The sequence below is a fragment of the Salvelinus fontinalis genome, chromosome 23 (genome assembly GCF_029448725.1).
Source record: "Salvelinus fontinalis isolate EN_2023a chromosome 23, ASM2944872v1, whole genome shotgun sequence".
Lineage (NCBI taxonomy): Eukaryota > Metazoa > Chordata > Actinopteri > Salmoniformes > Salmonidae > Salvelinus > Salvelinus fontinalis.
This window is the reverse complement of record NC_074687.1, coordinates 320,603-335,372: the sequence shown is the minus strand read 5'-3', so window position 1 is coordinate 335,372 and position 14,770 is coordinate 320,603. Positions and strand designations below refer to the sequence as shown.

Sequence of the window (14,770 nt, the reverse complement as noted above, 5' to 3'; positions counted from 1 at the left end):
AAGGCGGAGGTAGCGGTCCTGCTGCTGGGTTGTTGCCCTCCTACGGCCTCCTCCACGTCTCCTGATGTACTGGCCTGTCTCCTGGTAGTGCCTCCATGCTCTGGACACTACGCTGACAGACACAGCAAACCTTCTTGCCACAGCTCGCATTGATGTGCCATCCTGGATGAACTGCACTACCTGAGCCACTTGTGTGGGTTGTAGACTCCGTCTCATGCTACCACTAGAGTGAAAGCACCGCCAGCATTCAAAAATGACCGAAACATCAGCCAGGAAGCATAGGAACTGAGAAGTGGTCTGTGGTCACCACCTGCAGAATCACTTATTTATTTGGGGTGTCTTGTTAATTGCCTATAATTTCCACCTTTTGTCTATTCCATTTGCACAACAGCATGTGCAATTTATTGTCAATCAGTGTTGCTTCCTAAGTGGACAGTTTGATTTCACAGAAATGTGATTGACTTGGAGTTACATTGTGTTGTTTAAGTGTTCCCTTTATTTTTTTGAGCAGTGTATATATATATATATACAGATGAAGTCAGAAATTGACATACACCTGAGCAAAATACATTTAAACTCAGTTTTTCACAATTCCTGACATTTAATCTTCGTAAAAATTCCCTGTCTTAGGTCAGTTAGGATCACCACTTTATTTTAAGAATGTGAAATGTCAGAATAATAGTAGAGAGAATGATTTATTTAAGCTTTTATTTCATTCATCACATTCCCAGTGGGTCTGAAGTTTACATACACTCAATTAGTATTTGGTAGCATTGCCTTTAATTTGTTTAACTTGTGTCAAACGTTTCGGGTAGCCTTCCACAAGCTTCCCACAATAAGTTGGGTGAATTTTGGCCCATTCCTCCTGACAGAGCTGGTGTAACTGAGTCAGATTTGTAGGCCTCCTTGCTCGCACACGCTTTTTCAGTTCTGCCCACAAATTTTCTATAGGATTGAGGTCAGGGCTTTGTGATGGCCACTCCAATACCTTGACTTTGTTGTTCTGAAGCCATTTTGCCACAACTTTGGAAGTATGTTTGGGATCATTGTCCATTTGGAATACCCATTTGCGACCAAGCTTTAACTTCCTGACTGATGTCTTGAGATGTTGCTTCAATATATCCACATAATTTTCCTGCCTCATGATGCCATCTATTTTGTGAAGTGTACCAGTACTTCCTGCAGCAAAGCACCCCCACAACATGATGCTGCCACCCCCGTACTTCACGGTTGGGATGGTGTTCTTCGGTTTGCAAGCCTCCCCCTTTTCCCTCCAAACATAACGATGGTCATTATGGCCAAACAGTTCTATTTTTGTTTCATCAGACCAGAGGACATTTCTCCAAAAAGTACGATATTTGTCCCCATGTGCAGTTGCAAACTGTAGTCTGGCTTTTTTATGGCGGTTTTGGAGCAGTGGCTTCTTCCTTGCTGAGCGGCCTTTCAGGTTATGTCGGTATCGGACTCGTTTTACTGTGGATATAGATACTTTTGTACCTGTTTCCTCCAGCATCTTCACAAAGTCGTTTGCTGTTGTTCTTGGATTCATTTGCACTTTTCGTACCAAAGTATGTTCATCTCTAGGAGACAGAACGCGTCTCCTTCCTGGGCGGTATGACGGCTGTGTGGTCCCATGGTGTTTATACTTGCATACTATTGTTTGTACAGATGGACGTGGTACCTTTAGGTGTTTGGAAATTGATCCAAAGATGAACCAGACTTGTGGTGGTCCACAATTTGTTATCTGAGGTCTTGGCTGATTTCTTTTTGATTTTCCCATGATGTCAAGCAAAGAGGCACTGAGTTTGAAGGTAGGCCTTGAAGTACATCCACAGGTACACCTCCAGTTGACTTAAATTATGTCAATTTGCCTATCAGAAGCTTCTAAAGCCATTACATCATTTTCTGGAATTTTCCAAGCTGTTGAAAGGCACAGTCAACTTAGTGTATGTAAACTTTTGACCCACTGGAATTGTGATACAGTGAATTATAAGAGAAATAATCTGTAAACAATAGTTGAAAAAATGACTTGTGTCATGCTCAAAGTAGTTGTCCTAACCGACTTGCCAAAACTATAGTTTGTTAACAAGAAATTTGTGGAGTGGTTGAAAAACGAGTTTTAATGACTCCAACCTAAGTGTATGTAAACTTCCAACTTCAACTGTGAACAGAGACAGTCAAAAGTTTGGACACACCTACTCATTCCAGGGGTTTTCTTTATTTTTTCTATGTTCTACATTGTAGAATAATAGTGAAGACATCAAAACTTTTAAATAACACATATGGAATCATGTAGTAACCAAAAAGGTGTTAAACAAATAGCCACCCAAATAGTGGATTTGCCTTGATGACAGCTTAGCACACTCTTGGCATTCTCTCAACCAGCTTCATGAGGTAGTTACCTGGAATGCATTTCAATTAACAGGTGTGCGTTGTTAAACATTGACTTGTGGAATTATTTCCTTCTTAATGAGTTTGAGCCAATTATTTGTGTTGTGACAAGGTAGGGGTGGTATACAGAAGATAGCCCTATTTGGTAAAATACCAAGTCCATATTATGGCAAGAACAGCTGAAATAAGCAAAGAGAAACGACAGTCCATCATTACTTTAGGGTGAGGAGAATGGGGGAGAGTGGGGGGTGAGGGGTGAGGAGGATGGGGAGAGTGGGGGTGAGGAGGATGGGGGAGAGTGGGGGGTGAGGAGGATGGGGGGAGTGGGGGGTGAGGGGTGAGGAGGATGGGGAGAGTGGGGGTGAGGGGTGCGGAGAATGGGGGAGAGTGAGGGGTGAGGAGGATGGGGGAGAGTGGGGGGTGAGGGGTGAGGAGAATGGGGGAGAGTGAGGGGTGAGGAGGATGGGGAGAGTGGGGGTGAGGAGGATGGGGAGAGTGGGGGTGAGGAGGATAGGGGAGAGTGGGGGGTGAGGAGGATGGGGGAGAGAGGGGGTGAGGAGGATGGGGAGAGTGAGGGTGAGGAGGATGGGGGAGAGAGGGGGTGAGGAGGATGGGGAGAGAGGGGGTGAGGAGGATGGGGAGAGTGGGGGTGAGGAGGATAGGGGAGAGTGGGGGGTGAGGAGGATGGGGGAGAGAGGGGGTGAGGAGGATGGGGAGAGTGGGGGTGAGGAGGATGGGGGAGAGAGGGGGTGAGGAGGATGGGGGAGAGAGGGGGTGAGGAGGATGGGGAGAGTGGGGTTGAGGAGGATGGGGATTCATGTACGGTCGTGGCCAAAAGTTTTGAGAATTACACAAATATTAATTTTCACAAAGTTTGCTGCTTCAGTGTCTTTAGATATTTTTGTCAGATGTTACTATGGAATACTGAAGTATAATTACAAGCATTTCATAAGTGTCAAAGGCTTTTATTGACAATTACATGAAGTTGATGCAAAGAGTCAATATTTGCAGTGTTGACCCTTCTTTTTCAAGACCTCTGCAATCCGCCCTGGCATGCTGTCAATTAACTTCTGGGCCACATCCTGACTGATGGCAGCCCATTCTTGCATAATCAATGCTTGGAGTTTGTCAGAATTTGTGGGTTTTTGTTTGTCCACCCGCCTCTTGAGGATTGACCACAAGTTCTCAATGGGATTAAGGTCTGGGGAGTTTCCTGGCCATGGACCCAAAATATCAATGTTTTGTTCCCCAAGCCACTGTCATAAGGTGAATGCACCAATTTGTGATGTCATAAGGTGAATGCACCAATTTGTAAGTCGCTCTGGATAAGAGCGTCTGCTAAATGACTTAAATGTAAATGTAAATGTTAGTTATCACTTTTGCCTTATGGCAAGGTGCTCTATCATGCTGGAAAGGCAGTTCGTCACCAAACTGTTCCTGGATGGTTGGGAGAAGTTGCTCTCGGAGGATGTGTTGGTACCATTCTTTATTCATGGCTGTGTTCTTAGACAAAATTGTGAGTGAGCCCACTCCCTTGGCTGAGAAGCAACCCCACACATGAATGGTCTCGGGATGCTTTACTGTTGGCATGACACAGGACTGATGGTAGCGCTCACCTTGTCTTCTCCGGACAAGCTTTTTTCCGGATGCCCCAAAAATGACTTTACCCCAGTCCTCAGCAGTCTAATCCCTGTACCTTTTGCAGAATATCAGTCTGTCCCTGATGTTTTTCCTGGAGAGAAGTGGCTTCTTTGCTGCCCATCCTCCAAAAGTCTTGGCCTCACTGTGCGTGCAGATGCACTCACACCTGCCTGCTGCCATTCCTGAGCAAGCTCTGTACTGGTGGTGCACCGATCCCGCAGCTGAATCAACTTTGGGAGACGGTCTTGGCGCTTGCTGGACTTTCTTGGGCGTCCTGAAGCCTTCTTCACAACAATTGAACCGCTCTCCTTGAAGTTCTTGATGATCCGATAAATTATTGATTTAGGTGCAATCTTACTGGCAGCAATATCCTTGCCTGTGAAGCCCTTTTTGTGCAAAGCAATGATGCCGGCACGTGTTTCCTTGCAGGTAACCATGTTTGACAGAGGAAGAACAATGATTCCAAGCACCGCCCTCCTTTTGAAGCTTCCAGTCTGTTATTCGAACTCAATCAGCATGACAGAGTGATCTCCAGCCTTGTCCTCGTCAACACTCACACCTGTGTTAACGAGAGAATCACTGACATGATGTCAGCTGGTCCTTTTGTGGCAGGGCTGAAATGCAGTGGAAATGTTTTTGGGGGATTCAGTTAATTTGCATGGCAAAGAGGGACTTTGCAATCAATTGCAATTCATCTGATCACTCTTCATAACATTCTGGAATATATGCAAATTGCCACCATACAAACTGAGGCAGCAGACTTTGTGAAAATTAATATTTGTGTCATTCTCAAAACTTTTGGCCACGACTGTAGTTAGCCTGTCATGTTGGGTTCTTCAAAACAGGAGTCAGCAGAACCTGTGAATCCAGTCCAGTATGACCACTGTTCATTGACTATGCGAGTCTGGTCTATACTGTTCACTGACTGTGGAACTGAGGACATAGTTACTGTGTGACGACACCATTTCCTATGTCCAGCGTTTCCCTATAAAGACAGGAAGTAAGTTAATAAAGATTCAGGCACAGAGACTTAGCAGGGAAATGGATTGCAGCAAAGAAGTCAGGTCCATTTCCATCCTTTAGATAAATCCATGCAGCACAGAAGTCAGGTCAATTTCCATCCTGTAGATAAATCCATGCAGCACAGAAGTCAGGTCAATTTCCATCCTGTAGATAAGTCCATGAGAAACAGAAGTCAGGTCAATTTCCATCCTGTAGATAAATCCATGCAGCACAGAAGTCAGGTCAATTTCCATCCTGTAGATAAGTGCATGAGAAACAGTTCAGTGCTTCACTGGAGCCAGAACCCCCGGCCAGCCTGCTTCTCTCTGCTGCTCTGATACTCAGGTTCATTAGTCGTTATATTGTAGAGAGAAAATAGGTCTGGAGCTACTGAACAAATTATCTACAGAAACACAACTATCTGCAAACAGTGTTACACTCTAGCAATACAGCAGCAGCTTTTATGTTAGCTAGAGTGTGTAAGGACGCAAACCCTGTCACAACCTGGTCTGAAAAAATATATATAAAAATCGGACAATAAGCAGGTGCCATGCTGTCTCTAGAACACTATTAGTCAATGAAAAGAGAGAGGGAGGCCATAAAAAGGACAAAAAAAGGACAGAAGCGAGGGATGGAGGTAGAGAAATAGAGGAGAGGGAGTTGAAGAAAAGAGAACAGAATGGAATGAAACAGACTCCATCCTGCCAGGGCAGCCTGCGCCAGGAGAGTGGGCAGCCTGCGGCAGAGAACCATCACTGTGGCACCGCTCACCACCCTGCCAGGAGAGTGGGCAGCCTGCGGCAGAGAACCATCACTGTGGCACCGCTCACCACCCTGCCAGGAGAGTGGGCAGCCTGCGGCAGAGAACCATCACTGTGGCACCGCTCACCACCCTGCCAGGAGAGTGGGCAGCCTGCGGCAGAGAACCATCACTGTGGCACCGCTCACCACCCTGCCAGGAGAGTGGGCAGCCTGCGGCAGAGAACCATCACTGTGGCACCGCTCACCACCCTGCCAGGAGAGTGGGCAGCCTGCGGCAGAGAACCATCACCTTGGCACCGCTCACCACCCTGCCAGGAGAGTGGGCAGCCTGCGGCAGAGAACCATCACTGTGGCACCGCTCACCACCCTGCCAGGAGAGTGGGCAGCCTGCGGCAGAGAACCATCACTGTGGCACCGCTCACCACCCTGCCAGGAGAGTGGGCAGCCTGCGGTAGAGAACCATCACTGTGGCACCGCTCACCACCCTGCCAGGAGAGTGGGCAGCCTGCGGCAGAGAACCATCACTGTGGCACCGCTCACCACCCTGCCACCCTGCCAGACAACACTAACACCCCTCATATCTCTCTGACAACACTAACACCCCTCATATCTCTCTGACAACACTAACACCCCTCATATCTCTCTGACAACACTAACACCCCTCATATCTCTCTGACAACACTAACACCCCTCATATCTCTGGCAACACTAACACCCCTCATATCTCTATGGCAACACTAACACCCCTTATATTTCTCTGGCAACATTAACACCCCTCATATCTCTCTGACAACACTAACACCCCTCATATCTCTATGGCAACACTAACACCCCTCATATCTCTGGCAACACTAACACCCCTCATATCTCTCTGGCAACACTAACACCCCTCATATCTCTATGGCAACACTTACTAACACCCCTCATATCTCTATGGCAACACTAACACCCATCATATCACTATGGCAACACTAACACCCCTCATATCTCTCTGACAACACTAACACCCCTCATATCTCTCTGACAACACTAACACCCCTCATATCTCTCTGACAACACTAGCGCCTCTGGAAGCTCCGGACTGAAGGGCGCCTCTGGAAGCTCCGGACTGAAGGGCGCCTCTGGAAGCTCCGGACTGAAGGGCACCTCTGGAAGCTCCGGACTGAAGGGCACCTCTGGAAGCTCCGGGCTGGAGGGCGAATCTGGAGACTCCGGGCTGGAGGGCGACTCTGGAGGCTCCGGACTGGAGGCCGTTTCTGGAGGCTCCGGGCTGGAGACCGTCGCTGGAGGCTCCGGACTGGAGACCCCCGTTGGAGGCTTTGTGCCATGTCTCACCCCTGGAGGCTTCGTACCATGGATCGTCACTGGAGGCTTCGTGCCATGGATCATCACTGGAGGCTTCGTGCCATGGATCATCCCTGGAGGCTTCGTGCCATGGATCATCACTGGAGGCTTCGTGCCATGGATCATCACTGGAGGTTTCGTGCCATGGATCATCACTGGAAGCTTCTTGCCATGGATCACCACTGGCGGCTTCGTGCCATGGATCATCACTGGAGGCTTCGTGCCATGGATCACCACTGGCGGCTTCGTGCCATGGATCATCACTGGAGGCTTCTTGCCATGAATCATCACTGGAGTGGAGAGACTCACAGGAGGCCTGGCTCTGGGAGCAGGCACAGGACTCACCAGGCTGGGGAGACATGCAGGACGATTAGTTCTTAGCACAGGCACGGGACTCACCAGGCTGGGGAGACATGCAAGAGGCCCTGTCCTTGGCCGAGGCACGGATACACTGGGCCGTGGAGGCGCACTGGAGGTCTCGAGCTAAGAGCCTGCACAACCCGTCCTGGCTGGATGGTTACTTTCGTACAGGACGAACTGGGCTGTGCAGACGCACTGGAGACACAGTGCGCAGAGCCGGCGTAGGATATCCTGGGCCGTAGAGACGTACTGGAGGTCTGGAGAGCAGGGCTGGCACAATCCTTCCTGGCTAGATGCTCACCCTAGCCCAGCAGATGCGGGGAGCTGGGATGTAGCGCACTGGGCTAAGAACGCGTACCGGAGACACCGTGCGCTCCACCGCATAACACGGTGCCTGACCAGTACGACGCCCGCCACGGTAAGCACGGGGAGTTGGCTCAGGTCTCCCACCTGACTCCGCCACACTCCCCGTGTGCTGCCTCTCGGGCTTCCTTGCCAGCCGTGTTCCCTCATAACGCCGGTTCCCTTTTCCTGCTGCCTCCTCTCTCCTGGCTGCCTCCACCTGTCCCCATGGGAGGCGATCCCTTCCAGCCAGGATCTCCTCCCATGTGTAGGATCCCTTGGCATCCAGGATGTCTTCCCGTGTCCAGTCCTCTCTTCCACGCTGCTTGGTCCTTTGGTGTTGGGTAGTTCTGTCATGCTTCTCGTGGGCTGAAGGAAGAGTGGACCAAGGTGCAGCGTTTAAAGTGTTCATGATTTAATTAAAAAAACACCAATCGAACAAAAACAACAAACAGGAGAATGAAAGCGAAACAGTTCTGTCATGCAAACAAAACAGCTAAACAGAAAATAACTACCCACAAAAACCATGTGGGAAAAAGATACCTAAGTATGGTTCTCAATCAGAGACAACGATAGACAGCTGCCTCTGAGAACCACACCCGGCCAAACACACAGAAATACAAATCATAGAAAAAGGAACATAGAATGCCCACCCAAATCCCACACACCAAACCAAAATAGAGACATAAAAGCTCTCTACGGTCAGTGCGTGACAATGTTATTAGTCACATGCGCCGAATACAACAGATGTAGACCTTACAGGGAAATGCTGAATACAACAGATGTAGACCTTACAGGGAAATGCTGAATACAACAGGTGTAGACCTTACAGGGAAATGCTGAATACAACAGATGTAGACCTTACAGGGAAATACTGAATACAACAGGTGTAGTAGACCTCACAGTGAAATGCTGAATACAACAGGTGTAGTAGACCTCACAGTGAAATGCTGAATACAACAGGTGTAGTAAACCTTACAGTGAAATGCTGAATACAACAGGTGTAGACCTTACAGTGAAATGCTGAATACAACAGGTGTAGTAGACCTCACAGTGAAATGCTGAATACAACAGGTGTAGTAGACCTTACAGTGAAATGCTGAATACAACAGGTGTAGTAGACCTCACAGTGAAATGCTGAATACAACAGGTGTAGTAGACCTCACAGTGAAATGCTGAATACAACAGGTGTAGACCTCACAGTGAAATGCTGAATACAACAGGTGTAGTAGACCTCACAGTGAAATGCTGAATACAACAGGTGTAGTAGACCTCACAGTGAAATGCTGAATACAACAGGTGTAGTAGACCTCACAGTGAAATGCTGAATACAACAGGTGTAGTAGACCTCACAGTGAAATGCTGAATACAACAGGTGTAGTAGACCTCACAGTGAAATGCTGAATACAACAGGTGTAGTAGACCTCACAGTGAAATGCTGAATACAACAGGTGTAGACCTCACAGTGAAATGCTGAATACAACAGGTGTAGTAGACCTCACAGTGAAATGCTGAATACAACAGGTGTAGTAGACCTCACAGTGAAATGCTGAATACAACAGGTGTAGTAGACCTCACAGTGAAATGCTGAATACAACAGGTGTAGTAGACCTCACAGTGAAATGCTGAATACAACAGGTGTAGACCTCACAGTGAAATGCTGAATGCAACAGGTGTAGTAGACCTCACAGTGAAATGCTGAATAGAACAGGTGTAGTAGACCTTACAGTGAAATGCTGAATACAACAGGTGTAGACCTCACAGTGAAATGCTGAATAGAACAGGTGTAGTAGACCTTACAGTGAAATGCTGAATACAACAGGTGTAGACCTCACAGTGAAATGCTGAATACAACAGGTGTAGACCTCACAGTGAAATGCTGAATACAACAGGTGTAGTAGACCTCACAGTGAAATGCTGAATACAACAGGTGTAGTAGACCTCACAGTGAAATGCTGAATACAACAGGTGTAGTAGACCTCACAGTGAAATGCTGAATACAACAGGTGTAGTAGACCTCACAGTGAAATGCTGAATACAACAGGTGTAGTAGACCTTACAGTGAAATGCTGAATACAACAGGTGTAGTAGACCTCACAGTGAAATGCTGAATACAACAGGTGTAGTAGACCTTACAGTGAAATGCTGAATACAACAGGTGTAGTAGACCTCACAGTGAAATGCTGAATACAACAGGTGTAGTAGACCTCACAGTGAAATGCTGAATACAACAGGTGTAGTAGACCTTACAGTGAAATGCTGAATACAACAGGTGTAGTAGACCTCACAGTGAAATGCTGAATACAACAGGTGTAGTAGACCTTACAGTGAAATGCTGAATACAACAGGTGTAGTAGACCTTACAGTGAAATGCTGAATACAACAGGTGTAGTAGACCTTACAGTGAAATGCTGAATACAACAGGTGTAGTAGACCTTACAGTGAAATGCTGAATACAACAGGTGTAGTAGTCCCCACAGTGAAATGCTGAATACAACAGGTGTAGTAGACCTCACAGTGAAATGCTGAATACAACAGGTGTAGTAGACCTTACAGTGAAATGCTGAATACAACAGGTGTAGTAGACCTCACAGTGAAATGCTGAATACAACAGGTGTAGTAGACCTCACAGTGAAATGCTGAATACAACAGGTGTAGTAGACCTCACAGTGAAATGCTGAATACAACAGGTGTAGTAGACCTTACAGTGAAATGCTGAATACAACAGGTGTAGTAGACCTTACAGTGAAATGCTGAATACAACAGGTGTAGTAGACCTTACAGTGAAATGCTGAATACAACAGGTGTAGTAGACCTCACAGTGAAATGCTGAATACAACAGGTGTAGTAGACCTCACAGTGAAATGCTGAATACAACAGGTGTAGTAGACCTTACAGTGAAATGCTGAATACAACAGGTGTAGTAGACCTCACAGTGAAATGCTGAATACAACAGGTGTAGTAGTCCTCACAGTGAAATGCTGAATACAACAGGTGTAGTAGACCTCACAGTGAAATGCTGAATACAACAGGTGTAGTAGTCCTCACAGTGAAATGCTGAATACAACAGGTGTAGTAGTCCTCACAGTGAAATGCTGAATACAACAGGTGTAGTAGACCTCACAGTGAAATGCTGAATACAACAGGTGTAGTAGACCTCACAGTGAAATGCTGAATACAACAGGTGTAGTAGACCTTACAGTGAAATGCTGAATACAACAGGTGTAGTAGTCCTCACAGTGAAATGCTGAATACAACAGGTGTAGTAAACCTCACAGTGAAATGCTGAATACAACAGGTGTAGTAAACCTCACAGTGAAATGCTGAATACAACAGGTGTAGTAGTCCTCACAGTGAAATGCTGAATACAACAGGTGTAGTAGACCTCACAGTGAAATACTGAATACAACAGGTGTAGTAGACCTTACAGTGAAATGCTGAATACAACAGGTGTAGACCTCACAGTGAAATGCTGAATACAACAGGTGTAGTAGACCTCACAGTGAAATGCTGAATACAACAGGTGTAGTAGTCCTCACAGTGAAATGCTGAATACAACAGGTGTAGTAGACCTTACAGTGAAATGCTGAATACAACAGGTGTAGTAGACCTTACAGTGAAATGCTGAATACAACAGGTGTAGTAGACCTTACAGTGAAATGCTGAATACAACAGGTGTAGTAGACCTTACAGTGAAATGCTGAATACAACAGGTGTAGTAGACCTTACAGTGAAATGCTGAATACAACAGGTGTAGTAGACCTCACAGTGAAATGCTGAATACAACAGGTGTAGTAGACCTTACAGTGAAATGCTGAATACAACAGGTGTAGTAGACCTTACAGTGAAATGCTGAATACAACAGGTGTAGTAGTCCTCACAGTGAAATGCTGAATACAACAGGTGTAGTAGACCTTACAGTGAAATGCTGAATACAACAGGTGTAGTAGACCTTACAGTGAAATGCTGAATACAACAGGTGTAGTAGTCCTCACAGTGAAATGCTGAATACAACAGGTGTAGTAGACCTTACAGTGAAATGCTGAATACAACAGGTGTAGTAGACCTTACAGTGAAATGCTGAATACAACAGGTGTAGTAGACCTCACAGTGAAATGCTGAATACAACAGGTGTAGTAGACCTTACAGTGAAATGCTGAATACAACAGGTGTAGACCTCACAGTGAAATGCTGAATACAACAGGTGTAGTAGACCTCACAGTGAAATGCTGAATTCAACAGATGTAGTAGACCTTACAGTGAAATGCTGAATACAACAGGTGTAGTAGACCTTACAGTGAAATGCTGAATACAACAGGTGTAGTAGACCTCACAGTGAAATGCTGAATACAACAGGTGTAGTAGACCTCACAGTGAAATGCTGAATACAACAGGTGTAGTAGTCCTCACAGTGAAATACTGAATACAACAGGTGTAGTAGACCTTACAGTGAAATGCTGAATACAACAGGTGTAGTAGACCTTACAGTGAAATGCTGAATACAACAGGTGTAGTAGACCTTACAGTGAAATGCTGAATACAACAGGTGTAGTAGACCTTACAGTGAAATGCTGAATACAACAGGTGTAGTAGACCTTACAGTGAAATGCTGAATACAACAGGTGTAGTAGACCTCACAGTGAAATGCTGAATACAACAGGTGTAGTAGACCTTACAGTGAAATGCTGAATACAACAGGTGTAGTAGACCTTACAGTGAAATGCTGAATACAACAGGTGTAGTAGTCCTCACAGTGAAATGCTGAATACAACAGGTGTAGTAGACCTTACAGTGAAATGCTGAATACAACAGGTGTAGTAGACCTCACAGTGAAATGCTGAATACAACAGGTGTAGTAGACCTCACAGTGAAATGCTGAATACAACAGGTGTAGTAGACCTCACAGTGAAATGCTGAATACAACAGGTGTAGTAGTCCTCACAGTGAAATGCTGAATACAACAGGTGTAGTAGACCTTACAGTGAAATGCTGAATACAACAGGTGTAGTAGACCTTACAGTGAAATGCTGAATACAGCAGGTGTAGTAGACCTTACAGTGAAATGCCGAATACAACAGGTGTAGTAGACCTTACAGTGAAATGCTGAATACAACAGGTGTAGTAGACCTCACAGTGAAATGCTGAATACAACAGGTGTAGTAGACCTCACAGTGAAATATTTACGAGCCCCTAACCAACAATGCAGTTAAAAAAAATATGGATAAGAAATACAAGTAACAAGTAATTAAAGAGCAGCAGTATAATAACAATAGCGAGACTACTGTATATACAGGGGGTACCGGTACAGAGTCAATGTGGAGGCTATATACAGGGTGTTACGGTACAGAGTCAATGTGGAGGCTATATACAGGGTGTTACGGTACAGAGTCAATGTGGAGGCTATATACAGGGGGTACCGGTACAGAGTCAATGTGGAGGCTATATACAGGGTGTTACGGTACAGAGTCAATGTGGAGGCTATATACAGGGTGTTACGGTACAGAGTCAATGTGGAGGCTATATACAGGGGGTACCGGTACAGAGTCAATGTGGAGGCTATATACAGGGGGTACCGGTACAGAGTCAATGTGGAGGCTATATACAGGGGGTACCGGTACAGAGTCAATGTGGAGGCTATATACAGGGGGTACCGGTACAGAGTCAATGTGGAGGCTATATACAGGGGGTACCGGTACAGAGTCAATGTGGAGGCTATATACAGGGTGTTACGGTACAGAGTCAATGTGGAGGCTATATACAGGGTGTTACGGTACAGAGTCAATGTGGAGGCTATATACAGGGTGTTACGGTACAGAGTCAATGTGGAGCCTATATACAGGGTGTTACGGTACAGAGTCAATGTGGAGGCTATATACAGGGGGTACCGGTACAGAGTCAATGTGGAGGCTATATACAGGGGGTACCGGTACAGAGTCAATGTGGAGGCTATATACAGGGGGTACCGGTACAGAGTCAATGTGGAGGCTATATACAGGGTGTTACGGTACAGAGTCAATGTGGAGGCTATATACAGGGTGTTACGGTACAGAGTCAATGTGGAGGCTATATACAGGGTGTTACGGTACAGAGTCAATGTGGAGCCTATATACAGGGTGTTACGGTACAGAGTCAATGTGGAGGCTATATACAGGGGGTACCGGTACAGAGTCAATGTGGAGGCTATATACAGGGTGTTACAGTACAGAGTCAATGTGGAGGCTATATACAGGGGGTACCGGTACAGAGTCAATGTGGAGGCTATATACAGGATGTTACGGTACAGAGTCAGTGTGGAGGCTATATACAGGGTGTTACGGTACAGAGTCAATGTGGAGGCTATATACAGGGAGTACCGGTACAGAGTCAATGTGGAGGCTATATACAGGATGTTACGGTACAGAGTCAATGTGGAGGCTATATACAGGGTGTTACGGTACAGAGTCAATGTGGAGGCTATATACAGGGGGTACCGGTACAGAGTCAATGTGGAGGCTATATACAGGGGGTACCGGTACAGAGTCAATGTGGAGGCTATATACAGGGGGTACCGGTACAGAGTCAATGTGGAGGCTATATACAGGGTGTTAACGGTACAGAGTCAATGTGGAGACTATATACAGGGTGTTACAGTACAGAGTCAATGTGGAGACTATATACAGGGGGTACCGGTACAGAGTCAATGTGGAGACTATATACAGGGTGTTACGGTACAGAGTCAATGTGGAGACTATATACAGGGGGTACCGGTACAGAGTCAATGTGGAGGCTATATACAGGGTGTTACAGTACAGAGTCAATGTGGAGGCTATATACAGGGGGTACCGGTACAGAGTCAATGTGGAGGCTATTTACAAGGGGTACCGGTACAGAGTCAATATGGAGGCTATATACAGGGGGTACCGGTACAGAGTCAATGTGGAGACTATAT

The 14,770-nt window shown here is 46.2% G+C and overlaps 1 protein-coding gene across 1 annotated transcript in view; it reads left to right on the top strand.

The window, feature by feature from the left end:
- Positions 1-14,770, top strand: part of LOC129820672 (neurexophilin-2-like) — a 147,780-nt gene that overhangs the window by 100,711 nt on the left and 32,299 nt on the right. The gene's annotated exons all lie outside the window — the stretch shown is intronic.